The sequence below is a fragment of the Babylonia areolata genome, chromosome 19, assembly GCF_041734735.1.
Source record: "Babylonia areolata isolate BAREFJ2019XMU chromosome 19, ASM4173473v1, whole genome shotgun sequence".
Taxonomy (NCBI): domain Eukaryota; kingdom Metazoa; phylum Mollusca; class Gastropoda; order Neogastropoda; family Buccinidae; genus Babylonia; species Babylonia areolata.
The window spans coordinates 11,920,003-11,937,502 of NC_134894.1; the positions used below are offsets into that span (position 1 = coordinate 11,920,003).

At 45.8% G+C, this 17,500-nt stretch overlaps 1 protein-coding gene across 1 annotated transcript in view; it reads right to left on the bottom strand.

The window, feature by feature from the left end:
- The window catches only part of LOC143293450 (uncharacterized), a 304,192-nt gene that overhangs the window by 190,945 nt on the left and 95,747 nt on the right, over positions 1-17,500 (bottom strand). The window lies entirely within an intron of this gene.

Below are 17,500 nucleotides of genomic sequence, written 5' to 3' on the forward strand. Positions count from 1 at the left end.
TTTTTTTAAACACAAAAATGTCTGACAGTGAATTCCACGTGACAACCAGAATGACGTTGGCGTGACAGACAGAACATATTTTTAAGAGTGGAGTGTAAGATGGGAAAAGAAACACACTTGCGGAAATTCAACACAAAAAAAAGGAAGAAAGTGAGAAAAAAAAAAAAATCTTTACAATCAACCGATGATTGAAGAGCCGTCTGAAGATCCTCCCAAGAACAGCAGCTGTTATTTTTTCCATTCTCCGATAACCACTGCAAGAAAAAAGTTGCTTCTCAAATGTTAAACCTCCTCTCTCTCCCTCCCTTTCTCTCTCTCTCTCTCTCCCTTTCTCTCTCTGTGTGATTCTCTTCCTCTGTCTGCCTATAAGCATGTCGGTTTGTCTGTCTACGATAAGGTTATCGATATATCATAAGAAGCAGTCCAGCAATGCTGAGATTTAGAAAAGACTGAGGAAGGGAGAGAGAATGACAGACAGGCAGACAGACAGACAGACAGAGACAGGGATACGGACAGAGACATGGAAAGAGAGACAGATAGATACTGAAGGGAGAGAGAGAGAGTGTGTGTGTGTGTGTGTGTGTGTGGCGGCGGCGGGGGGGGGAGGGGGGCGGGGGGTATGAAACAAAGACAACGACAGTGGCAGAAACAGAGACAGAGTAATACACGCGCGCGTCCGAGTGAAGGGCCTTGGCTCCAACCACAGACCTTGCTATTTCAGTGGCTCCAAGCCATCCCTATGCTTGTTGCATGACGCTTCCACCACTTTCACGGACAGTATACTCAGAAGCTCTTCGGCAGTAAATACGTGGGGAAAAAAAAGAGAACTATAGATCCAAATACTCAATAATCAATAAACAGTATTTTCTTTCGGGTACTATATGAGAAGTTAAAGAATATTCTAAACTAACGAATCTGGGCAAGTGGTTTGCATGATGCGTCTTTTTGTTGCATCTTAAAATACTTGCTATATCTCTTCAGCTTTCCGGCCTTGTTCTGTTCAAACTTTGGAATCTAGAGACTGGGGGAAAAGACACAGCTCCCTTTCCACCCATCCCTGTCACACTAGCTTTTAACCTAACGACAGAAAAGTATCAAACTGTCAAAGTGTCTACTCAGAAGCTAACAAAGGGAGGGGTGAGGAAAGAAAGAACGGAAAGGAAGGATGGAAGGAAGGAAGGAAGGCCGGTAGGAAGAAAGGAAGGCAGGCAGGACGGAAGAGAGAAAGGACCTACAGATGGTAGTGACTATCCATCAGAGGTTCGGGAACCACAACTCAAGGTCTCCAGAGGCAGACAGACGGGCAGGCACTTCCCCAAAATGACTGCCGCATGGTCAGCCCTCCCGTCCCTCAGTCAGTCTATCCATCAAAGCCCCCCACCCCCCACCCCCAATCCCCCCTCACCCCCCTACCCGTCCTTCTCCCCTGAGGGCATTTGCCGAATGAAATGCAGCTTAAACTTGACCCAAACAGATGAGAAGGGGGGAGGGGGATGGGAAGGTTAGTGGGGATTGGGGATGGAGTGTGTGTGTGTGTGGGGGGGGGACGGGGGGATGGGGATGGGGGTTGGGGGGGGGAATGTTTGTCAAGCTCTCGCTCCCTCCTGCCCGAACAACCGTAACACCACTTTCCCCGATTGGTTTCCCCCCTCAGTCTTTCACATCTTTGATCGTATTTCGCTGGTGGTCATTGGAGACACTTCCCTACGTGGGTGGAAATCCCCTTCCCCTCCCCTCTCCCTCACCCTCCTTCTCCCACTCTGGGGAGAGCCAGGGGGGAGTGGGGGAGGCTTTCTCCCCAACAAGCGTGTGTAACCAATGAGCAGGTCTGATTTTTAAGTACTGCAATTTCAGCTGCTCCTCCTCTTCCTCCTCCTCCTCCTCCTCCTCCTCCCATCACTCTTTCCTGTTAGCTATCGGAACCATGCAAGCCAACAGCCTCTCTCATGCTCTCCCGGTCAGTGGAGAGTTGAGAGTATTATGGCGAAAAGTTACAGCGAGTGGGCGGTGGTCCGACACCTCGCTAATCTCCGGGAACAAAAGTGGCTGGGCGCAGGGGGGGGAACGTTATGAAATAATAACGATCACAGGGAGAACCGAACGCTGTGTTATCGGTGGGAAGCGGGTGGGTACGTTACGGGACGTTGAAGGTAATGGCTTTGCGCGTGGCATGTTTATCACTTTGGCGGGTGGGTGGGTGGGTGGGTGGATGGCGGACGGGTTGTAAAATGGTCGGTCAGCATCGGTGTGAAATCTCCATCGACAGGCATTGACATGATGAGTGCCTGGCCCGAAATCACTGATCTGCTTGACTGACTGACTGACTGACTGACTGACCGCCCTCAAAGAACAGACGCGTGCCGTTCTGGTGTCGTGGAACACCACAGGCCATCTGAGCGGTTTCAGTTTCAGTTTCACTTTCTCAAGGAGGCGTCACTGCGTTCGGACAAATCCATACACGCTACACCACATCTGTTGAGCAGATGCCTGACCAGCAGCATAACCCAACGCGCTTAGTCAGGCCTTGAGTGCATGCTTACATATTTGTGTACCTATGAAAGTGGATTTCATTTTACGTAATTTCGCCAGAGGACAACACTCTCGTTGCCATGGGTTCTTTTTCAGTGCGCCAAGTGCGTGCTGCACACGGGACCTCGGTTTATCGTCTCATCCGAAAGACTAGACGCTCAGTTTGATTTTCCAGTCAAACTTAGGAGAAAGGGCGAGAGCGGGATTCGAACCCACACCCTCACGGACTCTCTGTATTGGCAGCTGAGCGTCTTAACCATTCTGCCACCTTCCTCTGAGCGGTTCCGTTTGGAAATGATGCAACTTTTGTTGGGTTCAACCAGCCCGTTGGGTTAACGCGAAGGTCAGGAAGACGTGGAGTAGCGAATATGGATCAGTCCGTAGGCTTTGACACCTTCTTGAAACTTAATTTTGAAAACCAGCGTAGTGTGTGTGTGTGTGTGTGTGTGTGTGTGTGTGTGTGTGTGTGTGTTTGTGCGTGTGTGCGTGTGTGCGTGTGTGCGCGCGTGGTGTGTGTGTGTGTGTGTGTGTGTGTGTGTGAGAGAGAGAGAGAGACAGACAGAGACAGAGATAGACAGAGACAGAGACAGAGGGAGACAGACAGGCAGATAGACAGACAGACAAGTAGGCAGACAGACAGACAGACAAGTAAAAAGAACAACGTAGTTTCTCTAATTCCAAGACAATAATGTGAATGTATCCCAACGCCGACTGTCCCAAAACCCTCTTGGCCGAGAGAGTGGGGATGTACTTGGGCAAGACACTCTCCACTATAATCGAATTCTAGCCCAAATAGTCGGAACAGCAGTTGCCTCCTCTGCTGTTCTGATGGTCATAGTCGGACACGACTTACTATCATGTATATATATATATATATATATATATATATATATATATATATATATATATGTATATATAATGTGAGTGTGAGCGACTTGAATCATCTCCACTCATCTCTGATCTCACTGCGCTTTAACTGGTCAAAAGCGCTTCGTGTCAAAACTTGTCAAACTTTTAACGACAAAAACTCATCTTATTTAAATACACGTTCTGCTTATTTTAGTTATCTGTCTTTTTTTATACAAAATCCTTGTCAGTCCATTTACGTTGTTTTTTTGTTGTTGTTTTTAAAAATTTTCTTCCACAAGCTGTCAGAACGATGCTGATGGAGAAGGAGAAGAAGAAGAAGAAGAAGATGAAAAAAAAGGAGGAAGAAGAGGAGAAGGAGGAGGAGGACAAAGAGGAGGAAGAGGACGAGGAGGTAGAGAAGTAAAACGAGAAAAAGAAGAAGAAAAGAAAAGAAGAAGAAGAGCATGAGATGGAGGAAGGAGGAAGAGAAGTAAAAGGAGGAGGAGGAGGAGAAGAAGAAGAAGAAGAAGAAGAAGAAGAAGAAGAAGAAGAAGAAGAAGAAGAAGAAGAAGAAGAAGAAGTACAACAACATCATCATCGACAACAACATCAACGTTGGTGATTCACACCAGTAGTCGGACAAAAAGCCAGTCACAGTTCTCTGTTGGGCAGTCCAGCCCTGCCAATCAGGTCAGTTCTCTACCACACACACACTCACACACACACACACACACACACACACACACACACACACACACACACACACACACACAACCACACACACAAACACACACACACACACACACACACACACACAACACAACACACACACAAACACACACACACACATACACAACACACACACAAACACACACACATACACAACACACACACACACACACACACACACAACACACCACACACACACACACACACACACATATACACAACACACCCACACCCACAACACAAAACACACACAAACACACACATACACAACACACACACACAACACACACACACACACACACACACACACACACACAACCACACACACACAAACACACATACACACTCTCTCTCTCTCTCACACACACACACACACACACACAAACACACACACACAACACACACACACACAACACACACACACACACACACACACACACACACACACACACACACACACATCGACCCGCTGAGTTCTGTGCCGCCGTTCATCAACAAAGTAGTTCCTTCATACTTTGTCTTGAAAGGCCCCCACGGGGGGGTGGGCCACCGTGATTAACTGGGTCTGTATCCTACATGATTGGACAGGCTTTCGTCTCTTCCGCTTCTTGGTTATGTGTGATTCCTGGTTACTTATATGGGATCACTATAGTAACGGTGGAAGCCTGTTGGATTGTCTTAAATCTTGTGGGAGAGGTTCACGATTACCTACCATCGATTTCGTGTAAAAACGAACACTCTTCTCCTTCCTCCCCCCCCCCCCTCGCCCCCCCCACCCCCCCCAATCCCCCAACCTCCCTGCTGCTTTGGTTGTTAACGGAAATGAAGTAAGGTTCCCTGGAGGTTTTGGAAATAGCTGGTGCTGATTTGGTGGTGGTGGATTTTGTTTTTTTTTCTCTCTCTCTTCCCTAAAACTTCTTTGGTGTGTTTTTTTGTTTCCACCTCATAATTCTTTCATGTTTGTTTCTTTTTTTTCTGAAAAAAAATGTTTTAATTGTTTTACAGTGGTTATGGGGTGTAAAACAGAATTATTCATTTAATTTTTTGTTGTTGTTATTATCGCGGTTGGTTTTCTTGTTATTAGCGGTGGTATATTGTTGCTGTTGTTGCTTGATTTTAAGGGTGGGTGGATGGGTGGGTGGGTGGGAGAGAGTCATGTGAGCAGGCTTCTCCGATGTTCCCCCTGGTATAGATTCGTTTATTTATTTATAGTCTGTTCATCTAAGATGATTATATTAGACAAAAAAATAAATGATATTATTATTATTATTATTTGGATTATTATCATTTCTATCATAATCTAAAAAAGATAAAGGTACCTATGAAAATCGATGAAAAATTCCCCAGAGCACAAAACAAAGTGTAGGAACCCCGGTTGAAGTGTTCTGTAAATTCCAAGGGATGGTCGCCGGTACAATGGTTTACCCCAGAGACACAGCACGACGCATTAGATGTATATTTACAGTAAGCTCCCACCGAGATCACTGCGCTAACTGAGGACATTGATCCTGAAGTTCATAAGTAAGCTAACACACCGAAGACACTAAATACAGCTAAATAAATAAATTTAAAAAAAAAAAAAAACAGAGGAAAGACTGAATATTTGTAGAGCTGTTGATTCCTGTTGCGGTGGCTAACCAGGGGCAGGCCACTCACCGGGTTTAGAGGATGTCGCCAAAGTCTGGTGCCCCGAAGGAAAATGGGCGGGACAATGGCTGACGCCCCTTACCGTTCTCCTTCCTGTCTGTCTGCCTGCACGTGCATCCAGAAATAACATCGACATTTTTGTTCTTGTCCAGACAAACTCGTACATGCCACATTCTTGCACAAAATACTGTAGATTTTTCAACACCATTCATTGCCCAGGATTCATTACATATCATATTCACACACACACACACACACACACACACACACACACACACACACACACACACACACACACACATATATATATATATATATATATATATATATATATATCATAGATCACCCAAAACGGATCTTATATAATTTTCAGAATCAAATTTCCAATGCGTTTCTTGCAGTAAGTAGTAGATATCAAACTTCTATTTTCTCAGAAAGTCAAACACATCTTTTCTTTGTCAATGACTTTTAAACGGAACTGTTCAACACCATAATGATCTTATTATCCAAGATCTTCTAACGTCCAAACCGGAAGCATGGTCCACTGGGCCAACAGTCAGCTTGATGGACAGGAACATCAACCAATGAACAGAGGCCAGAATTGTTTCCCCAAACTTGACGTCTTCACAAACGGTGCTTCGCGTCATTAGCTCCTGCTAGCCACGATGTTAATGGAAGACACTAAAGTCAAGTCATTCCTTCTTCACAGACAAGAACGCAGCGCGCGAATGTCTCTTGTCTTTCGATATATAGATTGGATGGAGAGAGAGAGAGGGACAGAGAGAGGGAGAGAGAGAATTTCTGTGCCATTTTCAAAATGAATGAGAAGAACTTGAAAGAAAAGGTTTAGAAAAAAACAACAACAACCGTTCTCTTTTACAAAGGTTTGTAATTACCTACGGCAACGACAACAACAACAACAACAACATCACCAGCAACAACATGTACACATACGCACACACACACACACACACACACACACACACACACATACTCACATACAGAAATAGAGAGGGAGAGAGAGAGAGAAACAGACAGACAGTCAGACAGAAAGAGACAGAGACACAGAAAGAGAGAGAGAGAGAGAGAAGACAGACAGACAGAGACAGAGACACAGTGAGAGAGAGAAAGAGAGAGAGAGACAGACAGATAGACAGACACAGAGAGAGACAGAGACACAGAAAAAGAGACAGAGACACAGAAAGAGAGACAGAGAGAGAGAGAGAGAGCGACAGAGACAGACAGACCAACAGAAAGACAAAGACCCAGAACAGAGAAAGAAAGAGAGAGAGAGAAAGAGTCGATCTGTCGAAACCCTTCAAAGCGAAGAAAAGAAACGAACTGACAGAATTAGCGATGCAAGAGACGGGAAGAAAGCGCAGGCATCGTGTACACTTGAAACGAGAAAAGGAGAAATCGAAAGGAGGGGAAACGGAAGGTACATCGCGAAACGGCCGATGTAACATCAGGACCGGTCCCCCCCCCCCCCAACTCCAACACCCCCTCCTCTCCCCAAGGGTCATTGGCGCTTTTCTTTGTACCCTTCATTTGCATCGGAGATTGTGTGTGTGTGTGTGTGTGTGTGTGTGTGTGTGTGTGTGTGTGTGAGAGAGAGAGAGAGAGAGAGAGAGAGAGAGAGAGAGAGAGAATGTGCGTGTGCGTGCACAGACAGACACAGAGACCTCCCCCCCCTCACCCTCCCACCACGCAGACACACACAGACACACAAACACACAGTCATACAGACACACTAACACACAGTCATACAGACACATAAACACACAGTCATACAGACAGACAGACACACACACACACACATACACACACACACATGCCAACACACACACAGTCACACACACACAAACACACACAGCCATACAGACACACACACACACACACACACACACACACACACACACACACACACACACACACCCTTCCCACCCCTCCACTCCACCCCGCACCCCCCCACCACCACCACCAGTCCCCCCCCCCCCCCCCCCCCCACATGTCAAATGCCATCATCAAAATCTGTCAGTGTCAGCGTTTTCCGGTGTGGAAGGAGGATAAATCTTCACACACAACAGCGTCCGGTCCGGTCCACAGCGCGCACTCAGCGTAAACCCCCAACTGATTAACTTACTAGTCTGCAGTGCAGTAAGGAAGTGACAGGGGCGACGGTAATGAAGCGACCACCTGTGGCCAGCACGCGCCAACTGGCCCCGCCCACTTTGCCAGTTGACTGACGTGCGTGTCTGGCATGTTGATTTTTTTTTTTTTTTTTTTTTTTTGCTTTTGTTGTTGACAGCATCACGTTTGATTAAAATGGGGGTATGGCTAGCTAACTAATTAGTTATTCATGACACGAGGAAGGTGGGTGGTCAATTTCTTTTTATTTTCGGGGTGGGGGGTGGAGGGTGGGGTTGGGTGGTGGTGGTGGTGGTGATCGGGTTTGGAGGGGTGGAGGTGGTTAGTTGTTTTCTGATCAATCGATTACTAGGGGGATCGATGGTTTGCTAGTTCTGTGGCAATGTATGTATGTATGTATGTATGTATGTATGTAACTAGTTCAGTACCAGTGTATTTATGGCTGTATGTCGTCTGTCTGTCTGTCTGTCTGTATGTATGTATGTTTCTTTGTTTGTATGAATCTATCTATCTATCCATCTATCACTAAAGTTGTCTCTGTTACGTCTGAACATGTCTACTGTGTAGGGTTTGCGCATGATCGTCTGATTGCTTGCGTGCGTGCGTGCGTGCGTGCGTGCGTGCGTGCGTGTGTGTGTGTGTGTGTGTGTGTGTGTGTGTGTGTGTGTGAATAATACGTGGTTGCTATTAAAGGCTGTTTTGTCTTTTTAAGCTCTCACAGACAATAAGACGGTGACTAGTTGTGTGCTCTCTCTCTCTGTGTCTCTCTCTCTGTCTCTCTCTGTGTGTATGCGTGCTGCGTGTTGCGTGTGTGTGTGTGTGTGTGTGTGTGTGTGTGTGTGTGTGTGTGTGTGCGTGTGTGTGTGTGTTGATCGGGGATTTGCTTGTTCTGTGGGACACTCAGCTTTCCACCACAGAGTACATCTGAGAGAAATGACGCAAAAAAAAAAATTTCCGCAAAGAATGGTGCATCCCTTTCTTCAGCTTTTGACCAGGCCAGTGTACCATAGGAGACAGCAGACCTGAGCTGAAGTGCTTCGGTGGGGGTTGGGAGGTTTTTGTTTTGCATCAAGGGATCCGTCTTGTCGGATCCTGGTGTGTGTGTGTGTGTGTGTGTGTGTGTGTGTGTGTGTGTGTGTGTGTGTGTGTGTGCGAGCGCGCGTGTCTTTGTGTGAGTGCTTATGTGCGTGTGCATACGTTTGTGTGGTGTGTGGTGGGTAAGGGTGGGTGTGTATGTGTGAGTGTACATGTGTGCATGTGCGCGCGCGTGTGTGTGTGTTTGTGTGCGTGCCTGTGCCTATGTGTGTGTGTGTGTGTGTGTGTGTGTGTGTGTGTGCGTACCCACGCGCGCGCGTGTGTGTGCTTGCCTGTGTGGATGTCAGCGTGCATGTGTGTGCGCGCGCGCATTTGTGCGTGCGCGTATGCACACAGCGACCAGCACGCACACACACACACACACACACACACACACACACCAGGATCCGGCCCTGGCTGTCGTCCCGCAGGGAAGGAAGGAAGAGGGGGGTGGTGGGTGGGTGGGGGGGGGGGTCCCGACCCGATCCATATTGCACCCTGACCAGAACAATGCGTCACTGCTTGGCCTTGTGCTGCTCCCAACACTTGTCGCCCAGTGCTGTGGGGTGGGGGTGTGGGTGGGGAGGTGGAGGGGGAGGGGGGGGCAGGAGGCTGTGGAGGCTGTATTAGGGAGTTTAGGGGGGGTTCGGGATGTGGGGGGCGTAGGGGTGAAAGTTTGGCGTTAGTGGTCTGGTGGGGGGGGGGGGGGGGGGGGTGGGGGGGGGGGAGCTATGGTGTGGTGTTGGTTGGTAGGAGGGTGGTGGGGTCCTTTGTAAAAAACAAAAAAACAAAACAAATTATACAAATATTATTAAAGAGGCTATGCCAGTCTTGAATAAAAGCTGATTTGTGTTTGCACATTTCTTCTGACTTTGCTGCTGTGTGCACATGTCAAATGATTGGTATAAGGACAGGCCCGGCGCTTCCTGTTTTGAGGAAGTGTCTGGGTTTGTTCCAATGTACCTTTTATTTACCTGTGTGCTAGCTGAATCGGTAGCGTAAGCAGCACTGACTTGAAGTTGTGTAATGGAGAGAGTTACCACTCTTTACTATTTGATAAACAAAACAAAAAAAAACAAACCCGGATTTTGGTTGTCTGCGTTGACTTGTTTTGAACTCCTGCTCGTCTCTCGCGATCTCTCGCTTTCTTGTTCTCTCTCTTTCTGCCTGTCTGTCTCTGTTTCTCTCTGTCTGTCCCTCTGGCTCTGTCTGTCTGTCTTTCTCTCTGTGTGTCTCTGTCTCTGTTTCTGTTATGTCTCTCTGTCTCTCTCTCTCTGTGTGTCTCTGTTTCTCTCTGTCTGTTATGTCCCTGTGGCTCTGTCTCTGTGTGTGTGTCTCTGTCACTGTTTCTCTCTTTCTGTTATGTCTCTCTGTCTCTCTCTCTCTCTGTGTCTCTGTTTCTCTCTGTCTGTTATGTCCCTGTGGCTCTGTCTCTGTGTGTGTGTCTCTGTCACTGTTTCTCTCTTTCTGTTATGTCCATCTGGCTATGTCTCTGTGTCTCTGTCTGTTTCTCTATCTTTGTCTCTGTTTCTCTGTGTGTGCCTCTGTCTCTGTTTCTCTCTTTCTGTTATGTCCCTCTGGCTATGTCTCTCTCTTTCTTTGTCTCTGTCTCTGTCTCTCTCTTCACATACTGCCTTCTTTGCTGCTTCCTTTCAAAGTGTAACGCGTGTTAGGTTTCTTGTTGTTGTTTTGTTTTTGGGTGTGTGTTTTTTTTTTGTTTGTTTTTTTTTGTTTTGTTTTGTTTTGTTTTGAGGGGAAGGGAAATAACAAAACGCAACAAACAAATCATTCGGTTCAAGATTTACTGCACTTACCCGCGCTCGCGCATTTTTCATGAACACACACACACACACACACACACACACACACACACACACACACACACACACACAGAGATGCTTTCCCTCTCTCCCTCTCCCCCAGTCTCTCTCTGCCTGCCTGCCTGTCTGTCTGTCTGTCTGTCTCTCCATCTTCTTCCCTCCCTCTTCCCAAAATGTATTCCAAATCCACAATACCCCTGAACATTGTCATTGAGCATCTTCAAACGACGTACATTCACGTCAATTCATCGGCACCAACCCCACCACCACTACCACCACCCTTGCATCCTTCACCATATATCCTCCCCCCCCCCTCCCCCTCCTCATCCCTCAAGTCTTCCTTCACCGACCCCACCCCACCCCCTCTCCTCCCCCTCCTCCTCCTCCAACCCCCCACCCTCCCCACCCCACACCCCCCGCCCCCTCTTGTGAGGCTGATTGCTCTCTCAGTCCCCCACTAATGGCTCTGGCATTCTGTGAAAAACGCCGTCCTCATGATTATGGATTGTTTGGAATTCGCCGTAGCATACAGCATAATTTCAAATACCCCCCCCCCCACACACACACACACACACCACTCGCCCCCCCCCCCCTCACGGCCTCCTCCATTCCTGCCCCCCCCGTCCCACCCTCCCCGCCCCCCTTTTCCCTCCAATATATAACGTGGTGTATCATTTTTCCTGTGGAGGTAAATGGTTTGTAATGGCGCAAGCATTGGACACAAAGAGGGAGCGCCGTGTCGATATTTGCTGATTTTCGGGAATTATGGTGATACGGACCAAAGTGCAGGTTGAGTCTGTCTGTCTGTCTGTCTGGCTGTCTGGCTGGCTGTCCGTCGGTCTGTCTGTCTGTCTGTATGTCTCTCTGTTTCTCTCTCTCTTGTTTCTCTGTTTCACTCTCTCTCTCTCTCTCTTTGTGTGTGTGTGAGTGTGCGCGCGTGCATGCGTGCGTGTGTGTGTGTGTATGTGAGAAAGAGAGAGAGAGAGAGAGAGAGAGAGAGAGAGACATAGACAGAGACAGAGACACAGACAGAGAGAGTGCGTGTATGTGTGTGCGTGACTGTGGCGTTTGTTTCACTCTCTGTCTCTCTGTCTGCCCATGCACCCTGTCTCCTTTCCTTTCTTTTTCCCTGTCTCTCTTCTCTCATTATTATTTTTATCTTTGTTATCATTTTTTTTTTTTTACTGTCCTTCCCTTCTTATATATGTATATGTAGGCATCCTTCAGTCTCGGAAGACTATGGAGTTGCGCTCTAGGTGTTTATTCTGGTACAGCGTCGGGTGTGGCTGGCCAGTCCGACGCGGGAATGACAGTCCCTGTGGCAGAGGGCACAGATGAAGTCTGCTGACGCTGGTCTGTCTGCCTGGGCTGCAGCCTTTCTTCTCATTCTCTTTTCCTCGTGCTGCTGAGCGAGTGTCTCTTCGAACTTTGAAAGACCTTTTCTGCACAGTCTGTCTCCAGGCTGACCGTTCGAGGGCTGTTGCTTCCCAGTTGTTCTGGTCGATGTTCAAGGCTTTTAGGTCCCTCTTGCACACGTCTTTGAATCGCAGCTGTGGTCTGCCTGTGGGACGTTTTCCCAGCGCAAGTTCTCCGTAGAGGAGGTCTTTATATATGTATGTATATATACAGAAATAAGAAAAATGACACACGTACTCACGAGTGTTAAAAAGTTAATACATTCTAACGATAGTTTTTTTGTATGTTTGTTGTTGTTGTTGTTTTTTTGCTGCCCCATCATCTGCACCGTTTCAGCGGCTATACACCCACGCCGCTCATTTCTAACGATAGTTTGTTGTGGCAGCAGTTTGTATATCTCCTAAAGCTCTGATAGTTTGTTGTGGCAGCAGTTTGTATATCTCCTAAAGCTCTGATAGTTTGTTGTGGCAGCAGTTTGTATATCTCCTAAAGCTCTGGGCTCGTTTGGAGCATCTTCTTCGCAAAAAAACAAAAAAACCAAAACAAAACAAAACAAAACAAAAAACACAATATAGGAATCCAAGATGAACACTAGACAAAAAATGAGCTGGTAAATCCGCTCTCCAATTTACGACAACCTCCCCCACTGACCCCCCTCCCTCCCCTACTCAATCTCCCCCCCCCCCTTTCACCACCTATCTATAAATCAACAACATAAACAAAACAAAATAAAACAAAAACATCAACGTTTTCAACAAACAAAACAACAACAACAACCAATCAAACAAAATCCGAACACACACACACACACACATGAAAAACAAACCTAGCTTCCCAACCCTATATCTCTTCCGTGTTGGAAGAAAGGCTCTATAATCTAACATAACTATGATAATCCAAGAAAAGGAAAGAAACATTAAAAAAAAAAGTTCGGAGTGGGTTGGAAAGGGTGGAAAGAGAGAATCTAACTAAACTCTCTCTCTCTCACACACACACACACACACACACACTCTCTCTCTCTCTCTCACTCACTCACTCACTCACACCGCATTTTGTCCTCAATCATAAATATACTTTATCACAAATGCACATTCTTGTTGGAGGTTTGGAATGGAAAATTAACCATGAAAAACATGAGAAATTTAAAGCAATGTATATACAACAGTACTCAGAAACGAAAACAAAAGTTACTTTTATTCGTTTTGCTCGTTCAGGAATGGGTTGATCATTAAGCAAATGCGTACGTCAGTATTTTCGCACAATGGACAAGTCCAAATCGCAGGCAATGGACATGATTTTTTATCCAAGGGGATGCATATTCAGGCCAGTTAATTAACAATTAGTCCCACACCTCCCCATCCAATCCTTGTTCCCCGCATACCCTTCATACGCACGCACGCACACAGGCACGCATACACAAACGCACATATCTATGCTTCGCGCACGAGGGCGCACTCACTCACTCACACACACACACACACACACACACACGCACACACACACACACTACGACACACCACACCACAACACACACACACACACACACACACACACACACACACACACACACACACACACACACACACACACACTTCTCTCTTTCTTCCGGCTAGCTGCTAATTCCGTGTGGGCGAAGTGTGATGCGTGTGTGTGTGTGTGTGTGTGTGTGTGTGTGTGTGAGTGTGCGTGTGTGTGTGTGTGTGTGTGTGTGTGTGGGTGTGTGTGTGCGTGTGTGTGTGTGTGTGTGTGTGTGCGTGTGTGTGTGTGCGCGCGCGCGCGTGTGTGTATGTAGGAGGTGGAAGCAGGGAAGCGGCTCTGGCAGTCTGTAAAGCGCGCACAGCATAATAAATTACGGATTGTTCGGGATTCGCTTTCAGAAGCCACAATTTCAGTTTTTCGACAACCCCCTTTTATTATTTTTTTTTCTCTCGTCTGAAGGAAGAGGTCTATTACGAACGCGAAGGTCTTGGTTATATACACACATTTATGTCATGTGCACGGATCGATACTGCCTGTTTTGAAAAAAAAGATATTATGTGGGCTTAAAAGTGCAGGAAAAGTCGGTGGGTCCATCTGACCCAACCCCCCTATGTGTGTGTGTGTGTGTGTGTGTGTGTGTGTGTGTGTGTGTGTGTGTGTGTGTGTGCGTGTGTAAGCGTGTGTGTGTGCGTGAAAGAGAGGAGGAGGGTATGTGTGTGTGTGTGTGTGTGTGTGTGTGTGTGTGTGTGCGCGCGCGTGTGTGTGCATGTGTAGCGTGTGCGTGTGCGTGAAAGAGAGGAGGAGGTTGTGTTTGTGTGTGTGTGTGTGTGTGTGTGTGTGTGTGTGTGTGTGTGTGAGTGTGTGTGTAAGCGTGTGAGTGTGCGTGCGTATGTGTGTGTGTTGCTATCTGTGTGTGTGTGTGTGTGTGCGCGCGCGCGCACGCGTGTGTGTGTGTGTGTGTGTGTGTAAGCGTGTGCGCGTGCATGCGTGCGTGCGTGCGTCTCTCTCTCTCTCTCTCTCTCTCTCTCCCTGTTTACAACTAAATTGAGTTTGACGTCTGCGTGGGATGAAGCAAATAAAAAAGGGGGGAAAAGGTGTAATCCAAATTATAAAATCACTCAGGAGACTACGGTCGACTGATGCACAGCTTTTCTGGAAACTTTTCGACACACAAATTGAACCAAATTGAGCGGAAATGTGGGGATTCATGACAAATAATTAAATGGAAAGAGTACATACTTTTGTAATGAAGCGCTTTCTTGGTGTCCCATTACATTCATCAAACACTATAATGTATGGCGAAACTGGCAGGTACCCATTGCATATCAAATCATTTGTAAAATGCATGAACTATTGGCTCAAACTCACTAGACTGCCAACATCACGACTATGTAGGCAAGCATACGAGATGCTGCTACTGCAAGAGGAGAAGGGCAAACAGAACTGGGTATTCTACATCAAGAAAACACTAACGAAACATGGATTCGGTCTCGTTTGGATGTGCCATGGAGTAGGGCACGACAGCGGCTTTGTATCGGAATTTAAATATAGACTTATAGCATGTTACAAACAAAACTGGCATAAAGAAATAGAGAGCAATGATAGGTTTAAATGGTTCTATTCATTTAAATCAATTTTTCAAACAGAGAAATATATCAAGATCGTAACAAACAAGTGGCACAGAATCTGTTTTGCGAGGCTCAGATTGAGAGCACTTGGACTGAATGCCAACAGAAGATGGTTCGATTCAGACGTAGCAAACATCCCCTTGCCCAATGTGTGGCGAAAGCCCAGAAGATGAAAACCATTTCATATTTAACTGCAAAAGATACGAAGAATTGAGAAAAAAAACTGTACCCTTTTCAATACAGCTCCAGTGCAGAGAAAAGATTTGCTCGGCATACTGATGACAGAAAAAGAAGATATGATGCCAAAGTACCAAAGTGCCGCTTATCCCTTAGTAGTATAGTTTACTTTGATTATGTTTTTCCTTTCTGTTCCATTTTATTTGTTTAGCACCATTTTTGTTCTGATTTGTACCTACCATGTCACTAGAGCTTTACAGGTAATGACATTAAACATTTCAGTGTTCAGTGTTCAGTGTTCTCTCTCTCTCTTTGTGTGTGTGTGTGTGTGTGTGTGTGTGTGTGTGTGTGTGTGTGTGTGTGTGTGTGTGTGTGTGTGTGTGTTATTGTTTTTATATTATATATATTTATATCTTTCATATTTATTTTGAACGTGTGCATTTGATTTAACCGACTGAGGAAATGCTTTTGCCTGTTCGAGGAAAACTATTCATTTTGAATTTCAATGCGCAGAAGAAAAAAAACACCACAAAAACATCCGTCCACTGTACCAGACTTTTTTGTTTTTTTTCTTTTTTGTTTTTTGTTTTTTGGGGGGTGGGGGTGGGGCGGTTATTCGTGGTGTTAAAGTTGAGCGTGTGAATGAGAAAACGTATCTAAAGGACAGACAATGTTTCAGTTTCAGTTTCAGTAGCTCAAGGAGGCATCACTGCATTCGGACCAATCCATATACGATACACCACATCTGCCAAGCAGATGCCTGACCAGCAGCGTAACCCAGCGCGCTTAGTCAGGCCATGAAAAAAACAACCCAAAACGGACAATGAATTATAACAATATACCGATATTCTTCACACACCAAAATGTCTGACCCTAAATGTATCGTTTGTAAAAAGCTATGAGCTTCAACACATGTTTTATTGAATCAATATATATATATATATATATATATATATATATATATATATATGTATATATATATAGATATATGTGTGTGTGTGTGTGTGTGGGTGTGTGTGTTCTATTCTATATACGGGTATGGAAGCTTTAAGTGAGGAATGTAAGAATGTGTTGTGAACAGGATAGAGAATGTCTACGACATAATTACATGATTGAGGGGGGACAGACTGACTCTGCTCTTCGAACACCGAGTTACAGGGAATGGAAAAAGTGAGCTCTGATGACAGTGGCCATGGCCTCAGCAAATACTAACTGAGAAGGAGGAGGAATTTTTGTTTAATGTCCCGCCACACATATCGGTGATTGAAGACATTTTGCTAAAGTATTTATGAATACATCTGAGTATTATCGGTTAGAAGGGGTGGGAGATGTGGATGAATGGAGGGTTGGGGAAAACTGGGCAAATGAGGGTGAAAATGTGGGTGAAATTTGGAAGAAAAACAAAACAAACAAAAAAACCCCTCTAAATACAGTTGCAGGAAATTACTTAAAGGACTTCGTAAAAGAAATACTAACTGATCTCAAATGACAGTAGCCACACTGTACTCTGCAAAAATACTATGACCTTTTACCAACTGGAAGACACCTAAACTTAAAAGTCTTAGAACTAAAAACAGTTTTGTTTACGTGTCAGTTAAACTGTTCAACAAATGCTTAACTGCCTGTGTCTTTTTCTCGTTTCCGCTGTCTGTCTCTGTCTGTCTGTCTGTCTCTGTCTGTCTCTCTCTCTCTCTGTCTCTCTGTGTCTCTCTCTCTCTGTCTCTCTCTCTCTCTCTACCTCCCCTCATATCCCCGCCTTCTCTGCCTCTTCCACATTTCTTTCTATAGGACCCAACGTCAATGTAGAAGTAGAGAGGCATACGCGCACATAATTACAAAAAATATATATTGACACAGCGAAGCCATTCTCCAGCATTATTATTTACTACAAGTTTTTTTTTTTGGACGGGGCGTGGGGGGAGGGGTAGCTATTGCAACGTGCTGGTATGAACACTGGACATGTCCTCAGGAGAAGTTCTTTCAAATGCCATTTTCGTCTTTATA